Below are 17,321 nucleotides of genomic sequence, written 5' to 3'. Positions count from 1 at the left end.
GCAGGGGGACATGAGTGGGGGCCTGTTGGAGGGTGCCCCTGCACTGCTGGGGGGTGGGGGTGTAGGGGGACATGAGTGGGGGCCTGGTGGAGGGTGCCCCTGCACTGCTGGGGGGTGGGGGTGATAGGGGACATGAGTGGGGGCCTGGTGGGGGCTGCCCATGGTGGCTGGGGGGTGGGGGTGGGTGGGAGACATGAGTGGGGGCCTGGTGGGGGCTGTCCATGGTGGTTGGGGGGTGGGGGTGGGTGGGAGACATGAGTGGGGGCCTGGTGGGGGCTGCCCATGGTGGCTGGGGGGTGGGGGTGGTGGGAGACATGAGTGGGGGCCTGGTGGAGGGTGCCCCTGGATGCTGGGGGGTGGGGGTGCTGGGTGACATGAGCAGGTGTGCAGGGTAGTCCCCTGTGGTGTGTGCTGCCTGCAGGGGCCGTGGAGGGTGTACAGGGAATACCTGGGAGCACACAGCCAAATCGCGTGTAGAATTTCCCGCGCACAACTAAAATCCACGTACCCTGACAAATCGCGTGTGGAACTTCCCGCGCACCCCTGAAATCCACGTACCCAGCCAAATCGCGTGTGGGACTTCCCGCGCACCCCTGAAATCCACGTACACGGCCAAATCGCGTGTGGAACTTCCCGCGCAGCCCTGGAATCCACGTACCCTGACAAATCGCGTGTGGAACTTCCCGCAAATCCCTGGAATTCACATGCCCTGCCAATTCGCGTGTGAGACTTCCCGCGCACCCCGGTATACACGCACACGTATTTTTTGTCAGCGGGTGTCCGTGTTTGTGGGTACCCCTTTGCACGTCATTTGTCCTGGAGGGCCACAGTATGGGACATTCATCATGGCAGTATATAGGTGCTATTTTTTGCCGCACCTTTTGGCGCACAATCCTTACAGGCGCAGAGACGCTACCGCCTGCTTTCTTGTGGCGGTCGTGTTTGTGCCTGCGCGCTGGTTTGAGCGTGCGCTTTTTTGCCCTATTCTATTCCATGAATACGTGTTGTAGGCGAGCGTGTGGGCGTTCCGCGCACTTGTACCCTGTACTTCCCCCGTGACGCCCACATTTTGGCAAGTTGTTCCCCATTCTGAGTGTTTCGCCCCGTGTTCCGCCTACTTTTGTTGCGTGCGCCGCGCTATGTGCGATTTTCGCTGTGGCCTGTGCGATTTTCGCTGTGACCTGGCGCACGCAGTTAGATGGCCTGTGCGCTAACGTGCGCCGTGCGCTTTATTATCGCACATCCGATGGTTTTCTCGCGCACGGCCTTCCATGAATCGATGTGCGCTGCTTTTCGTGCGATTTTCGCACTTGCACTGCGATTTTCGCTATTCCACTGCGATTCGCAGGTTTTTGGCCACTTGCGCCGCGCTAATTATTCCATGCATCGGCCTGTAAATATGAGCACAACTATCAACCTAAACATGGAAATTCCCCACGACAAAGGAAAATAGCTTTTGATTTATATAAAGCAAAACAAGTTGAACATATGATCAATCAATAAGTGAAGCCTCAGATTCCTAAAGGCACTAGTCGGCAAGTATTAAACGTGAAAGAAATTGGGAAATACCTTTTACGGTTGGAACGAATCCAAAAAGAAAAGGATGGACTGATTCTAAATAGGAAAAATGTTCTTACCCTCTTCCACCACATACCACAGCTGAGGACTGTGATTTCTGAAGACATTCAAACAGTTGAATTTGAGGATGAACAGATGAATGATTGTGTAATCCTCCATATTGCATCAAAAATTATTAGAGACTCTATATTGGAGTGTTGCATTCTAATAAACTCGTTAGGGTTTGACATCACAGAAAAAGTGAAGGAAAGTGGCAGGATTTGCCAGTGCAACGGGAGTTGCCATCAGTGCCTAGATCAGCCGAAAGTAATGACGATGAGAAGCATGCAGAAGAAAATGTGCAGATTCTGAAGCAGGATAGTGAAAAGGGCGGAGACAATGGCAGGAGATGAGATCCCGAAAGGGACTCGATTACCATCACCATTGTTAAGACCGACTCACCAACCCGAACTATTCCCTCTGTTGAGTGCAACGAGCAAAACTGGACCTGGGTGGCCAAAACCCTTAACAGGGTAAATCAGAGCTAATGCTTAGCGACCTGCTGTTTGGAAAATGTCTGTATTGCTTCTTGGAACACAAGTGGACATACCCACCTCTAAAGAGAAAAATTAAAAGAACTCGGAGACATAGACATTCTTTGTCTCCAAGAGACTTGGCTTCTGGAAAATCCTATTGCTGATGGATTTGAAACTGTCTTTAATCCAGCCATTAAAGGTGCGAAAGGTAGGCCGATGACTGGCCTCTTAACACTGGTAAAAGTTAAATGTGGTGCACGTATTCTCTTCCACAAAAATGTATCACCTTACATTCAAGTAGTCAAAATCTCCCTACCGACACAAGCGAGAACAATCGGCAAGTTTTTGGTGTTGATAAATGTATATTGGCAACATGAAGCTACACGCCAAGAAAAATTAATCTCTCAAGTCTCTGAAATAATAAGTGTCATCTACCACAAAGAGGCTGATGTGAATATATTGTTCTCTGGAGATCTAAATATAAATTGCTTTTCAAAAACAAACATAAATACTAAAGGAAATCAGATAATAAATAGAGCCGCAGTGGCTGATGCATAGATGCATGAAATGAAAGCATGGAATCTCAAGATGTTAAATGGAAACAGCCTTGGAGATATTCCAGCTAACTTTACCTGGCAAAGAAAGCAACAAAGGTCAATTATTGACTACATGTTTGCCACTGAGAAATTGAGAACGCAGGTTGAAAAACTACAAGTCATTAACATGGATCAAAGTGACCAGTGTATGTTAAAACTACAACTGAAAGTACAGCATCCAAGAAAAAGAGAATCATCTAAAGATGAGCACTTGGTCATTGCACCAGGGCAAAATCGTCTTCGGATTGACGATAATAACATACGAGCCATATTAAAATCACTCGAGAATAAGCAAGATTCAGAAAGACCTGAATATACAGTGCTCCTTGATGCCTATCGTGAGACACACATGATGAAGTCTAAGGCCGACTTTAAAAAAACACGTGTGGGACTTTGAAATATTAAACAAGAAAAAAGTCTTAAACAAATCAATAAGAACAGCCAAAACTCGTCCAATTGAAGAAGCTGCGAGATTGACAAAACAAGCAAAACAAACCTACAAGAACTGGTTGATCAGTCATATATCTGTAATGATGCAACATGACGCTGAATTGATGCTGGGGACTTTAACTAAAAGAAACACAAGCTCCCTTTGGAACTTGCTGACTGATGTATCTGTTCCTCAAGGAGCACTTATAAATAATGTGGTATCTGAGAAAACATGGGTTGATTATTATACCAAAGCGTTCTTCAGCAAAGAAATTAACATCAGCAAACAACAGGAGCCCGTAAATGATTGGGCAATTACTATCGAAAAGGACGACATTTTAAGTAATATCATGTGACTCAGTACATCCACAGCTCCGGGGCCAGATGGCCTGACAAACCTGCAGCTAAAACAACAACCAGAATTATGGACTGAGTTCTGCTACGTTCTGTTTGCATCTATTTTGCGACATCGAAAAATTCCGACATCATGGCGAAGTGCAATCATCGCTCCCCATCGGCCGATCGCACTTCTTGACGTAGTGGGTAAAATTTTTGCCACTCAGCTACAATGTCAACTTCTAAAGTGGATTGCAGAAACTGTGAGATTTGACCCACGTCAGGATGGTTTTGTTAAAGGGGTAGGTTGTGGCCTTAATCTGACATTGATAAAATTCCTAAGGATGGAAGCAATACGACAAAACAAAAAAATCTACATAGCTTTTGTTGATTTATCAAACGCATTCAACACCATAGACAGAGAACTGCTCTGGAGAAAAATGAGAAAATGGAGTTGTCCGGAAAACCTGCTACAACCTATTAAAGAACTGCACACAAAAACGGTCATTTAGATCAGACTGGATAATGTTGGAACATTGAGTCAACCGATATCAACCAACTATGATGTAAAACTGGGGTGCCCATTGGCAGCTACCCTCTTCTGTTTATTCCTATCGGACATTGGAGAGGTTCTTGGAGCGACCAACTCATTACTGCCAAAAATTAACGGTGAAGCCGTAAATTGGCTGCTATATGCAGATGATATTGCATTACTAGATCTCACGCCAATTGGTTTGACACGGAAGGTAGCAGCTCTTGAGAGATATGTAACGAAAAACAAACTAAAGAGTAATCCAGCAAAATCAGAAGTACTAATTCTGCAGAACCTCACTCGAACCAGGAAAGTGACTAAAAGCCGTGAACCAAAATGGAGCCTGAACAACGAAGTGCTGAACTGTGTCAAAAAGGTCAAGTATCTTGGGATGTGGATAAACAGTAACAGAAATGATGCGCCATGGGTTGACAACGTAAAGCAAAAATGTAAACAACTAGCTTTCCAAGCTGCAGTCATAAATAGAAAATATGGGAAGTTCTCCTTGCAGCCGGTACTTGCTCATTACAACCAGAAAGCAGTCCCAACTTTAATCTATGGTGCCGAAAGTGCTTTTGGAGCTCTGGCTAATTTATGGTCACAACTTGAAAACCAGTACTGGAGGAGGGTTTTACAACTGCAAAAGGGTATACCATCTGCCTGCTTACGATACGAACTAAACCTGATATCAATGAATGCGATACTACTCTGGAATATGCTGTCTCTGTTCAGAAAAACTATTCTTGAGAATAGTATTCCGCAATTCGAAATATTAGTAGACCTGAGAAAAGGAAATCCAGAGTCAATTCCGGTGTGATGGGCTAATGCCTGTGAAAAACATCTGAAGGAGCTATTCACAGATTGTGAGACACTAAAGAGCAACCCAAATTATGTCCAAAAAAAACTGTGGGAACGAGACTGGTGTGGGTGTGCAACTGTAGGTGACAGAAATCACTACAATCTAATGAAAGATGCTGCAAAGGAAGGATAAAATCGGAAAAAAACCTGCCACAATATCTGATGAAAGTGCCAAATGCCAATTATCGAAAGATTTTTCTGAAATTTCGACTTAACTTATTTAATACAAGAGTAAGTCAAAAGCAGAGATTCAGACAGACGACAGCGATGTTAACATGCTGCTTTTGCAAGAACAATTTGGAGACCTTAAAACATTTAACTCTAGAGTGCCAAGGGCTGAAATCGCTAAGGACGTTACATCTGAATCAAGTGGTAAAGATGTACCCAACTTTATGCAGAGAACATCTGTGGCTAAAGTTTGCTAACCCCAGAGAAAAAGATGTTTATGGTCTGATAAGTGTTCTACTTAAGCTTGAAGCCATGTTGACATAGTGAATCCAGTTGGATGACAGTAAAGATGAGAAGTAGGGTGGCCATGATCACAGAATCTCAAAAGGATAAACTTTTGTTTAATCTAAAGTGCTGAAGATCTAATAGAAATGAAAGAATATGTGGATATGTGAGTGATGAAGCGATACATAGGGTGGGGTGGGGGTTTTCTTCCCATCGTTGATCTTCTTTTGACATGTACATCCCTCTTTTTAATTTATTGACTCCTATTTCTGCTTTCTCTTCTTTCCTTCTCTCTTCCTTTTAAAAAGCTTGTATAAACTATATGAAATAAAAAGAAAATGTGAGGGGTGAAGGAGAGAGCAGAGTCAAAGATGATCCCAAGGTTTTTGGCCACACAAGATTAGGAAAGCTAGTCAGATGGTTATGTGTCAATGCATCACAACCAGCTATTGTCTTGTGGGGCTTTCCAATGACTGAATCAAATACTTATTCTGTTTCTGTAACTGGTCTACAGACATTATATCAGTGTTAATGGAAAACACAGAGTCCCAAACCACATTACTGGGAATGCCAGAGGACATGGAAGGGTATTGGGTACAGAGATGTAATTGTTCTCTAAGAACGGTCTTTGTTTGTACTTGTAAACTTCATTTCGGGGTAACAGACTCAGGTAAATGAGTAGTGACAATGTAAACATGTTCTACGTGACTTGTTTATTGCCTCAATTATTCAACCTCTTATAACAAATTCACATAAGCCCATGATCTGAAAAAATATCACTGAAGGAAGAGTAGTTCTTCTGTTCTAATACCTGGAGCAAGAATGAATTCTCCTCTTGCAGTTTAATATGCAGTCATCAGTTGTGCCTCTAGATTAGATATTAAATGCATGATGGGGATCATATCTGGGTGAACACGACTCTGTGTGCTGTACTCAGAACAGAGAAATTATATGTCTTTCAAAAGACTGGCTCCAGTGGTTTTGTGGGCAATTTGCTTGCTGATTGCTGATGCTTTAACACTCTGCATCAGAAAGTTCACCATTTCTTTATTTTATTTCGCACGCGAAGTACGGACAAGTACTGTTAGCTGTTGCTGGAACGTCTGCTGCCTGAATCATCAATCCAGCGCTGCATTGCGACCCCACACGGCAATCACACAGAGCCAGGAGCAGCTTGCGTGCCGTGATACTATTTGAACCTGGAGGATGTCTTTAATGGGAACACTCAACCTGCCTGACCCTTCATGGACGAAATAGGAGATGCACTAAGAGGAGGGTGGCTCCGCCCCTTTCTGCCGTCTGACGTCCTTCCCTCCTCGTTAAATACCCTCACCCGGCGCATCCGCGCCGCGCACTGTGAAGTACGGACAAGTACTGTTAGCTGTTGCCGGAACATCTGCTGCCTGAATCATGAATCCAGCGCTGCATTGCGACCCCACACGGCAATCACACAGAGCCAGGAGCAGCTTGCGTGCCGTGATACTATTTGAACCTGGAGGATGTCTTTAATGTGAACACTCGACCTGCCTGACCCTTCCTGGACGAAATAGGAGGTGACTGTATATCTGTGTGCTTTCTACTCGACCCAAACACACCCCCTGTGATAGTGTGCTTTCTACTTGGCCCAGACACCCCCCTATGCAAACGTATGCTCCTGAGATTTACTCGTCAGTAAATTTATACGAGTTAGTAAACTAAATTCCTTTTTCTATTTCCATTGTTTAAGGTGCACTAAGAGGAGGGTGGCTCCGCCCCTTTCTGCCGTCTGACGTCCTTTCCTCCTCGTTAAATACCCTCACCCTGGCGCACCTGCACCGCGCACTGCGAAGTACGGACAAGTACTGTTAGCTTTTCGCAGTGCGTGGTGCGGGGAGCGGTTTGTGGCACTTTGTTAATGCAGTAATTTTTTTTCGTTCCAGTTTTCATCATCACATATTGATGACAAATTTTATTGATTGTTTTGGAAAAGGTATTTCTGACGATCGCCCAGTAAGTAAGCATTTGAATCATGATGAATGTATGTACGTATACGTAGGATCTTTCTGATGTTAACGCATTCATTGCTATGTTGATACAAAGGGCGGTCATACTTATCTGCATAAATTGGTTTTGAATAATCTGAGAAAAAGGAGGGCTGTGTGTTGCTAGGTTGGGGCGTACTTAGTTGGGACTATATTCTAAACTCGCATTCTAAGGCGCCTGCGAGTCTTTAACCCCACAAAACTAGACAGAGCCACACCGAACACTACAGCAAGTTGACAACAGTTGACGTTGAACTTAAAAATGGAGATCACACTCCGCAATGGGAAAACAATTAAGGACTCTATGCTAAAAGAGTCCTTTGGCACAAACTCTACTTGCACCAAAACCAATAATAAAAAACACCAAAAGGAAAGTCTGCCTACCATTCCAAAAGAAAAACGTTCCTTTCTTTCAATGTCCATTCAACTTGCAGACAATACCGACGAAAAGAACGCTCATGCTGAGATTCATGAAAAGACAGCACTATGCTCCCTGAAAGATGCAAATGAAGACATCACGCATGAGCCTTTCACCGAAAAAGAAAACACAAAAAAAAAAACGATGATATACTTGACCAAGAGATGCAAGAGAACAGCTTTACTCCTGATGTGGACATCTGCATGTTAGCACCTGTTATTGTGGCCGATTTAGACAAAAGGGTACGCCTCTCTTTAGGCCCTTCAATGCCAGTATCCACCTTTGGACAATTTCGAGAACATGTCCACTTACATAAATTAAATTTTCAGGAACATAGTAATCTTTCACAGAGCTTTCCAAAAGGGTGAGGATTTTATTGACAAAATGTCATATCAATCTACTAGCTCCCCAACTGCTATATTGGAAAAGAAACAAGTAACCTCTTCAGGGAGACACCCACTAAGTACCACACAAACCTCGATCCCTGTATCTAGCAACAGTCCATTAGGGGAGACACTGGTGCAAGCAGAAAGAAAGCCATCAGAAGTATTTGAGAAAGAAACGCACGATTTCCCGGTATTAACCAGAATCCTTAACTTGTTAGACAAGAGTCATGAATTGACACACACTCTGTTGAAGGATATACAAAATAACATTTCGTTAAATTCTGAAAAATTATGTAAAATGGAAAGGATTTTTCCTTGCACAAGAAGCTTGCTACAAATTTCATTTAGAATGTCCTACAAGAACGGCCGCTGACTTAAACAAGATGGCCTTCCTTCTAATACATCTGTGCATCACTCCACGGGAACACAGACGTGTAATGATCTCTTGCTACACCTGGGATCCCCGAAAACCTTTGCACATATGGCAAGAATGCAGGCTAATACCATTTCCATGGATGTAAACGAAGACCCGATAGATCTAATGGACGTCGCCAAATCACAACACGAGCGGCTGCTGCAGATTGAACAACTGCTGTACCACAATAATCCGCATTTACATCTTGGAAAAATGCCTCAAATGGAGAGACCAATAACATCAGAGCAAGATGTACAGAATTCATCTCCTGATAGCCCTTCGGCTATTTTAGAAATTATTGAGAAGGAGACAGAATTGGAGTTAATAGCTGAGGAAGCTGAGAACACAAGCATATCAGCAGAAGGTATCTATCACATATCAAGAAGAGCAAAAAAAAACTATCAACGAGCATTAAAAAGAAGGCACAAGAAAAGAGCGGACGTAAATGGAACACAGCAAGGAGTAAAACAACTCCAGGTGGCTGCTAAGAAAGGCAAAATACAGAAACAATTGCCTACACCAAAGTCAGATGATCATGCTTTGAACTTAAGTCAGTTAAATGAAGAAAGCAAGATAGTACTGCAAATACATCCACAAAATGATAAGGAGAAACGTGTTGTGGAGGAAAAAGAACAACCAACGGCTCACAAGGAGCTCAAGACAGTACAAGCAACTCAAACAAAAATGAAGGCATACATCACAGAAACACAAACTAAAAAAACAAGCAACACAAAAAAAAAGAATGCAATGTGGAAAGTACAAAATCACCTCTTAAACATGGTATCAAGAACAGTGAGACTGTGGAGGCAGTATCCTCCATCTTGCCTAGACAAATTATGACTGCCTCTACTTTAGTACAATTCAAGGTAGTCCAAGTGAACAACATACGCTTAACACATCTGAAGCAGTGCAAAAAACCCAAAGTTCTTCAAACGTAACTAATCTTTCTCAGAGCAAGGATGTTAGCAACTTGGAAGTAAAACCTACACCTACCCAAGGCGAAAATACAAACAGCCTCTCTACATCAGTAGTCTCACAAAAAGCACACAATATAACAAAGAACTGTCAGGTAAATGAAAGTAAGTCTCTGCTAAACGATATTGTGCCTGGTATTGAAGGAAATGTTGCCTACTCTCAACGCTTGACCATCATTGATTCAACCCTCGTGGCATTCAATAACATTCCGGAGTCTATGAGAACCACCATTGGTTGGAAAGGTGATCCATCGATCAACGGGAAGGAACAAATCAACCGCTCCTTCCTAATGAAATCTCTTTACAAAATTCCCCCACTAAGAAATCTAGTCTCCGATGACATTGAAAGCATCCGGTTATCGAACATAAATAATAACCGTATGCTCTCAATCTTGCTTTCTCCCATCATTGCAAAATTACTTTGGGAGCATAAAACTGATTTAATGATGTTGGGCCTAGAACTATACGCATTCACTGTAGTGGAAGAGGCAATGGACTTTCTTGACTTTCAACCACCCCCTATTGAAACTTCCGGTAATAACATAAATCAAGCCATATCCAACATAGATACTTCGAAGCAAATGATGGAACATTTAGCCTCGCTCACTACAGTACTCAATAGTTTATCATGTCTGGAACCCCTGATAAAAGCAGCATCACTAACAAGTTCCTCGCAAGCACTCTCATAATTGAAAGAACTAAAAATTATCACGTGGAACTGCTGTGGTTTCAACAACCTTAGAAAATGGTTGCGACACACTCACGTTGACATGTTGCCTCATATATTTCTGGTTCAAGAAACCTTGTCCACGTTTGAATTGCACTTTGACGGCTTTACTTCCTTGGTTCATCAAGCAAACGGGGAAGGTGGTGGCAGACCGACAGGGGGATTGGCCATCTTTATCAATAATGTACTCTCCTTTAGGGTGAACCACACCTACCATTCTGAACTGTTACTCTTGGTAGATGTGACAATTGACTCATTTCACAATTTTAATGTTTCCCTGATCACTTTATACTGGAATCCGTCTTGTATGTCAATTCTACAAGCATGTGAGAAATTTGAGGTAGTACTTCAGGAGGCATATGAAAAATCTCCCCAAGCAGAAATACTGATTGGAGGAGACTTTAACGCTACGTTCTTATCCGTCTTGGAACTTAATACTAAATACAAATTGAAATTGGGTTCTAGAAATACCTATGAAAAAGGGGAAATGATGGTCCAACACTTTGAAAGCCATGACTTATATCCAATTGAACCCGATGGTAGTCATGAGGCATATACATGGAAAAGAGGGCCACATTCCTCTTGGATTGATTAATTGGTAGGCTCCAAAATGTTGTCTGGTTGGATGTCTCGCTCTAGGACGATAGATCCCAAGCTAGGAGATCATTTAATGATTACCTCCATAATGAAATGCAATATTGCTAAATACACATGCGATTCGTCGCTATCCTTGATTCAGAGCAACAGAACTAGGCTATCTATCAATTGGAACTTAAGTACTTGTAGAAAAATAACGTTCCTGGTTAACCGAGATCTATGGATAAGTAAAAATCAGTTACCACAGGAAATGGATTCTATTATGCAATGGAATCTAAAAATGATATCATTTCATATAAATTCCATAGCCAGTATGCAAACAGCCCCAGACCCTAACAAATACGAAAGTGCCCAAGGAGAGTTGAATATTCTGGAGCTGAAACTTAAAAAAACAGAGAACTACGGAAAATAAGAAAGTCCTTTCTGCTCCATGAATCGAGTTGCTTTACTATTGCCAAAAAGAAAATAATTATGCAATTTAAAAATGATGTATCACGAATTCGGGCATCTATGCTACTGAAACAAAATCAAAACATGGTTACACTGCTATGTAAACGTAACATCAGAGATATATGGAAACAGCTTAGAGTTAGCAACAAAAAACCACACTTGGAATTTGATTCAGCAATCGATGGGGCATCATGGACTTCCTTTTTTCTACTCAAATATAGAATGCCTCCTGAATTCTCACATTTAGTAAGTGCTCCAAAAAGTGAAAACATTCCTGACATCTGCCCTTGGGATATGCAAGATATTCTGTATGCTATAAGTAAGCTAAAAATGTCTAGATGTGCAGGACCTGATGGCCTACCCCCATGTGTGATTAAAAATGATCCGTTATTCTGGGCACAAGTTCTACTACAAAACTATAAATCGATATATAGAACTAAAAAAAATTCCAGTATCCTGGTATACCTCGATCATTATACCAATCCATAAAAAGGGACCTATCGATAACCCTAATAACTTTAGGCCCATAGCTTTAATGGATGTCTCTGCTAAAGTATTTTCCATACTGTTGCTGCAAGAAATAGAGATGGTGATTCGCAACACTGATTGCTTTAGCATTGCCCAAGTTGGATTTCGGAAAGCAATGGGGACAACTCTAAATGCGAGCATTCTTGCGCATCTGATTGCATCTTGTAAAACATCTGACAAAAGTCCCATCTCTGTTGCTTCGCTTGACCTGAAAGCTGCATTTGATTGTGTTATTAGAGAAATCCTATGGAAAAAAATGTCAAGTGTTAACTTTCCAGATCACCTAATAACTCTAATATGCATGCTTCACCACAGAACAAATTTTAGGGTGAGAATAACTCGAGAAGGAACCCTAACAGAAGCTATCCCTAGTTGGATTGGGGTGAAGCAAGGTTGCAACATGGCAGCTATTCTTTTCAACTTGTAAATGGCCGATTTGGATATGATTTGGAGCGAAAAAGAATCGTTTGCAGTGCGATTAGGAAACCTCAAACTATTGTGGCTAGCCTATGCAGATGATATACTTTTGTTTGACAAAACCCATTCTGGATTACAGGCAAAGCTGGAGAGCTTCCTCTTGTACTGCAACAATAATAATCTCAAAGTGAATCCCCAAAAATCCAACATCATGATTTTTTCAAATCGAAAGAAAATACGCCATTTCACGTGGAATATAGAAACAACACAAATAAAAGTAGTCCCAGAAATGCTTTACCTTGGTTTTAGGGTCTCAAATAACATATCCTTAAATAAAATCAAGGAACAATTGATGGGGAAAATGCGACTCCTTAAAGGGCAAATGAAAATGATCTATTCTAAATTCTGTACCTTCTCCCTCATTCCTTTGTATGAATACTACAATAAGAAAATTGAAGCGATCCTATTGTATGGGGTTGAATTACACCTAGAAGATCTGGGACCCCTACGCAATTCCATACAAGGAATTCTATGGAAGAATGCCCTAGGTTTGCCGCAGAGTCTTCCAAGACATGAATTGGGTCTATCTTCGTTAGCTGTACGCTATTATTGGCGTCTACTATCTCTATATTTTAAAATGTTGGACCCCCCACGTAATTCGATTTATACTGAATTTGCAAAAATGCTAATTCAAGAACATCCGGCATATGTATTGAAATTTAAGGAGAGAATGGATAAACTCCTACTGAAGATCAACCTTAGAGCTGATGAGCTAGATGTGAATACAGACAAAATAAAAAAAAAAATTATTTGAGAATGATTGGGTCGAATGCATAACACAAGTTCAATCGTATTCATCCTTTGACGAATATGCAGGATTTATTCACCGGCAAAAGCCCAGACTGAATTATTTATTGATGTGTCCTGATAAGATGATTAGGAGAACTTACATGCTATTTCGAATGGATTTAATTCAAACAAAAGTAAGAACAAAGCATTGGAATAAAGATCAATGTGAGTTAGGTGATCAATCTTGTAGATTCTGCAAAGGAAACTCAGAATCTTTAAAACATTTATTCTTATACTGTTCCTATTTCGAAAACACACGTCTACTCATGCTGAAAGACTTCACAAATGCTAACACGAGCTTCGCAAGGAACTGTATATGGAAGCACTGTATGTGGGAAGCGAGTAATACGGCCATAATAGCTATGGCCCGCTTGACAAATCATATTAGAAATGAAATGGAAAAAGAGTGTTATTGTGATTATGTTTTAGAATAGAAATGACTCATTCTGAAATGAAATTATGATTTTGAGGGCAGATGCTAAACAGATGTTTTCTAAAGATTGTATATATGTAACAACAAAAACATTTCTTTTAATGAAGTTATTTGTAAAGGTGTTGTACACCAAAAACAAATATTTTTAATAATAAAAAAAATAAAAATAAATATGTTCACCATTTCTTTACTCCAGTGGGAATGGCTTCCTTCCCCTGGATCCCTAGTTTGATCCTGCTTGCAAACTAACTCAACTACCAGCAGAATTACTCCCTCTCTCTGCCTTCCTTGACTTTGTTCTCACAGTTCAAAGCACTAAGGTTATGTCTGCCTTCCCCTGGCCTTCTCAGGCTTTATTTCACAGTTCACAACACCAGGGGGAATATCTCCCTTCCACTGGCCTTTCTCAGACTTATTTAACAGTTCACAGTACCAGGGGGAATGTCTCCCTTTCCCTGACCATTCTCAGACCTAGTTGTACAGTTCACAAACCAGGGGGGAATGTCTCCGTTCCTCTGGCCTTTCTCAGACTTAATTTCACAGTTCACAACACAAGGTGAAATGACTCCCTTCCCCTGGCCTTTGTCAGGCTTATTTCACAGTTCACAAAACTTGGGGAAGGACTCTCTTTCCCTGATCGTTCTCACAGGTGTGGGTCCCAGATCAATGTTCCTCTAAGGCCTGGTTCCGGCAGACCTCCTTCACTCTCCTGCCAGGTACTCTGATGAAGAAGAGGACTTATACTATTCCCGTTTCGCAGAGGTCCCCAACCCTTCTTCCCTGATGGTCAGGGGTTACCGCTTCCCTACTGACATGAGGAAGATTTCCTCGAATGCATACACTGTCCTCTTGACTGTTGGCGTCCCTGACCCTATATACAATGTTCATATCGGGTTAGGACGAAATTCCCTTAGTAGAAAAGTCCTACCACCAAAAGTCCAACCCCCATTTATTCACATATGTATATGTGGGGGGGTAAAGTTAATAAAAATGTGTAGGTGTAAGCTGGGGCGGAGGGCTCTGGGGGATCTCTCCCCACATATATACATGCACATAAATTAAGAAAAAAAGAAAGAAAAAAAACCAGAAATTTTGGTGGTTGGACTTTTCAACTCAGTAATTTTACACAGATCCGTTCATATCACTGAGATTGAGCCAGGGGCTAAGCTGACACCCTTTTACTAACCCTGTGCCCCCATCAGTGTACCTATGTCTTCCATTACCTTGCTGAGATTTGCAATACCTCTCCGGTATTCTCTGGGACTGGGAAAGGCATCTTGCTGGCTTTGCTTGCTTCTGCTACTCTCTCCCGTTCTGGCTTTCTCGTTCGTTGGCTAGAGCTGCTGGTGGTTTTCCTCTCTCTGACCCAGACAGGGTTCACTTCTTGTTCCTGCCAGCATCCTCCGCTCTCTCCCATGTCTGGCAGCTGTGCCACTCTCAGAGGCTTACCAAGCTGGTTCTTGTGTGCCTCTCTTCTGCTCCCTCTGTGCAACCACCATCTCTTGACTATCGTGGCTGTCTTTTCTTTCATTCTCAGTTGAAATTCAACTTCCTTTGTCTAGTATTCAAATCTTTATATGGTCTTGCTCCTGATTATCTTGCTTCTCTTCTTTCATTTTACTCTTCATCTTGTGCTCTCCGCTCTGCTGGACTTTTTCTACTTACTGTTCCACGTGCTCCTTGTGCACAATCTCGTTTTTGATCTTTTCAGTTGTTGGACTCGCTCCACTGGAATCTCCTCCCTTTTTGTGTTCCTTCTATTACATCTTACTCACTATTTTAATCATCTCTAAAAACTCATCTACTTCAGTCTCGTGCCTGATTCCTACCGACTATTGTGAGCACTATTGATTACACTGATTTTATGTACTGGTGATGTTCTTCTGTGCAGCGCTTTGGAAAAAAACACTATATAAATATCAATAAAATACAAATACAAAATACCATGCTCCTTGGTGATTCGGCAGCTTTCTGGACCATCTGCTTCGGTCGACTCCGCTCCTTGGATTCTGCTACGTAGAGGCGGAATCACGGGTGCCTTCACCTTCTCCATTCGAACTTCCCGAGTTCTCCTTATTGGCAGTCCTTTTTTGATTTTTAAGCTTGTCCAAGGTTCGTTCCATTGCGTGAGGCTAGACTGTTGCTCTCGGTTCTTGAGAATAATCCCTGTGTCTCCACGCATCTTCTGCGTACCAGTATATTGTTGTGAAGTCTTCATTAAGCCATCCCTACTCTCCCTCTTCCCAGTTAATGTTGGACTTTCAACTTCACTCAAACAAATAGAAAGAAGAGTGTGACAAAGATGAGTGACTAAAGGTATAGGAGGCTGGGAAGGAGATGGGTGGATGGTTGGTATACTGCATTCTCCAGAGATGTTCGTCCTTGTCACTAGAGAGGTAGTCTCTCCCCATGAGATCATTCGGCAGGGGACTATCGGGTAGTGGCCTCACTTCCCTGGCCTCATCGGAAGGGGCTCCCCCTCAGGGAGAACTGACAGCATCTAAAGATTTGTCACAGTGAAAAGGATGATGATAATAAGGAATGTACTGGAATATGATAAGGGGGTCTTGCAGGAGATTAGGGACACACCCTTTGGATCGATGCCAATAGTTTACTGTGACAGCCATCATAGAGCAAAGTCATGCTGAAGGGTTTATTGTACTTAATTTAAGGTAAAGCTGCAAACATAATATTAAGATAGGTAAGACTCCAACAGCCTAGGCAGAAGCAACAGAAATATTCCCTTATCTGATCAATAACTGAGACCAGCCCAAGGGTCACACTACATATGGATCCGGAACTGAAGCCCGAGAGTGGACCAATCTGCAACAAAGAAGGAAACACAGAGTAGGTTGAATAACCAGATATTGGATATACAGAGAAGCATAACACAAAAGCCATTGTGAAAAGCTTAAGACAGGAGCTAACCTAGCACTAACTAAGAAGGCAAAGAAGAATGCTAACACAGAGACAATCTTGGGCCAGGAATCAGGACAGATTACATGGACCAGAAGGGAAGCAGACAAATAGAACTGCCAGAGGAACTTGGAATCCTAGTACTTTAACAACATCAGGAAACTCAAAGCACTAGTCACAGACACAACAGATCACTGCCAACATAGCATATATATGGAATTATCAGGAAAATCAGATCATGGAAGAACAGGTACATGAATGTGGACCGATGTCAAGGAGCAAAGTGGAAAAGAAAGACAGAAAAGCTTAGCACACAAGGTTAATGCTATCTAAGTGAATATGTGAAACTAGTGAAAAGGAGAAAAAATACTGGGAAACAAACTGCAACTGCAGTGAAACACAGAGAGGAAACAGCACTTGCTCACAGAAAAACAGGGTGCTGCGAAATGGAGTAGAAAGGCAGCTCACATACATACAGAGAACTGGAAACCTTCTCTGATAGGGCAGACACTGTACAATGCAGCTAACATGAGCAAAATTCAGAATCAAATGCAGTATCTCAGGGAAAGGTTCAAAATGCTGATCTCAGGAGTGCATAGCAGGAACTCCAAGTGATGGCAGATCATAAAACAGCTGCTATGGGTGAAATCAATTTTTTAAAATTTATTTTATTAAGTTGTTTTTCAGTTAATAAAACTTTACAACTTTTACATACATACTTACTCACTCAAAGTTAATTAATTGCTAAGAAAATACTCAATCATACATACTACATTTCAAAAATCCCTTTTATGAATGCCTTCCAGTCCATGCCCCCATAAAGGGTGGAGCAGATTGAAACCAGAGGTAGCTAAGAGCAGACATGTTCACTCCACCAGCCGTTTGTAGCATGC

General features: G+C 42.0%; 1 protein-coding gene across 1 annotated transcript in view; it reads left to right on the top strand.

Moving 5' to 3' along the window:
- LOC138569550 (kinesin-like protein KIF19) overlaps positions 1 to 17,321 on the top strand; it is a 3,041,213-nt gene that overhangs the window by 1,738,081 nt on the left and 1,285,811 nt on the right. The gene's annotated exons all lie outside the window — the stretch shown is intronic.

The sequence above is a fragment of the Ambystoma mexicanum genome, chromosome 2q, assembly GCF_040938575.1.
Source record: "Ambystoma mexicanum isolate Mex_15411 chromosome 2q, UKY_AmexF1_1, whole genome shotgun sequence".
Taxonomy (NCBI): domain Eukaryota; kingdom Metazoa; phylum Chordata; class Amphibia; order Caudata; family Ambystomatidae; genus Ambystoma; species Ambystoma mexicanum.
The sequence above is the reverse complement of the archived record's forward strand: the minus strand, read 5'-3'. Positions and strand labels throughout refer to the sequence as shown.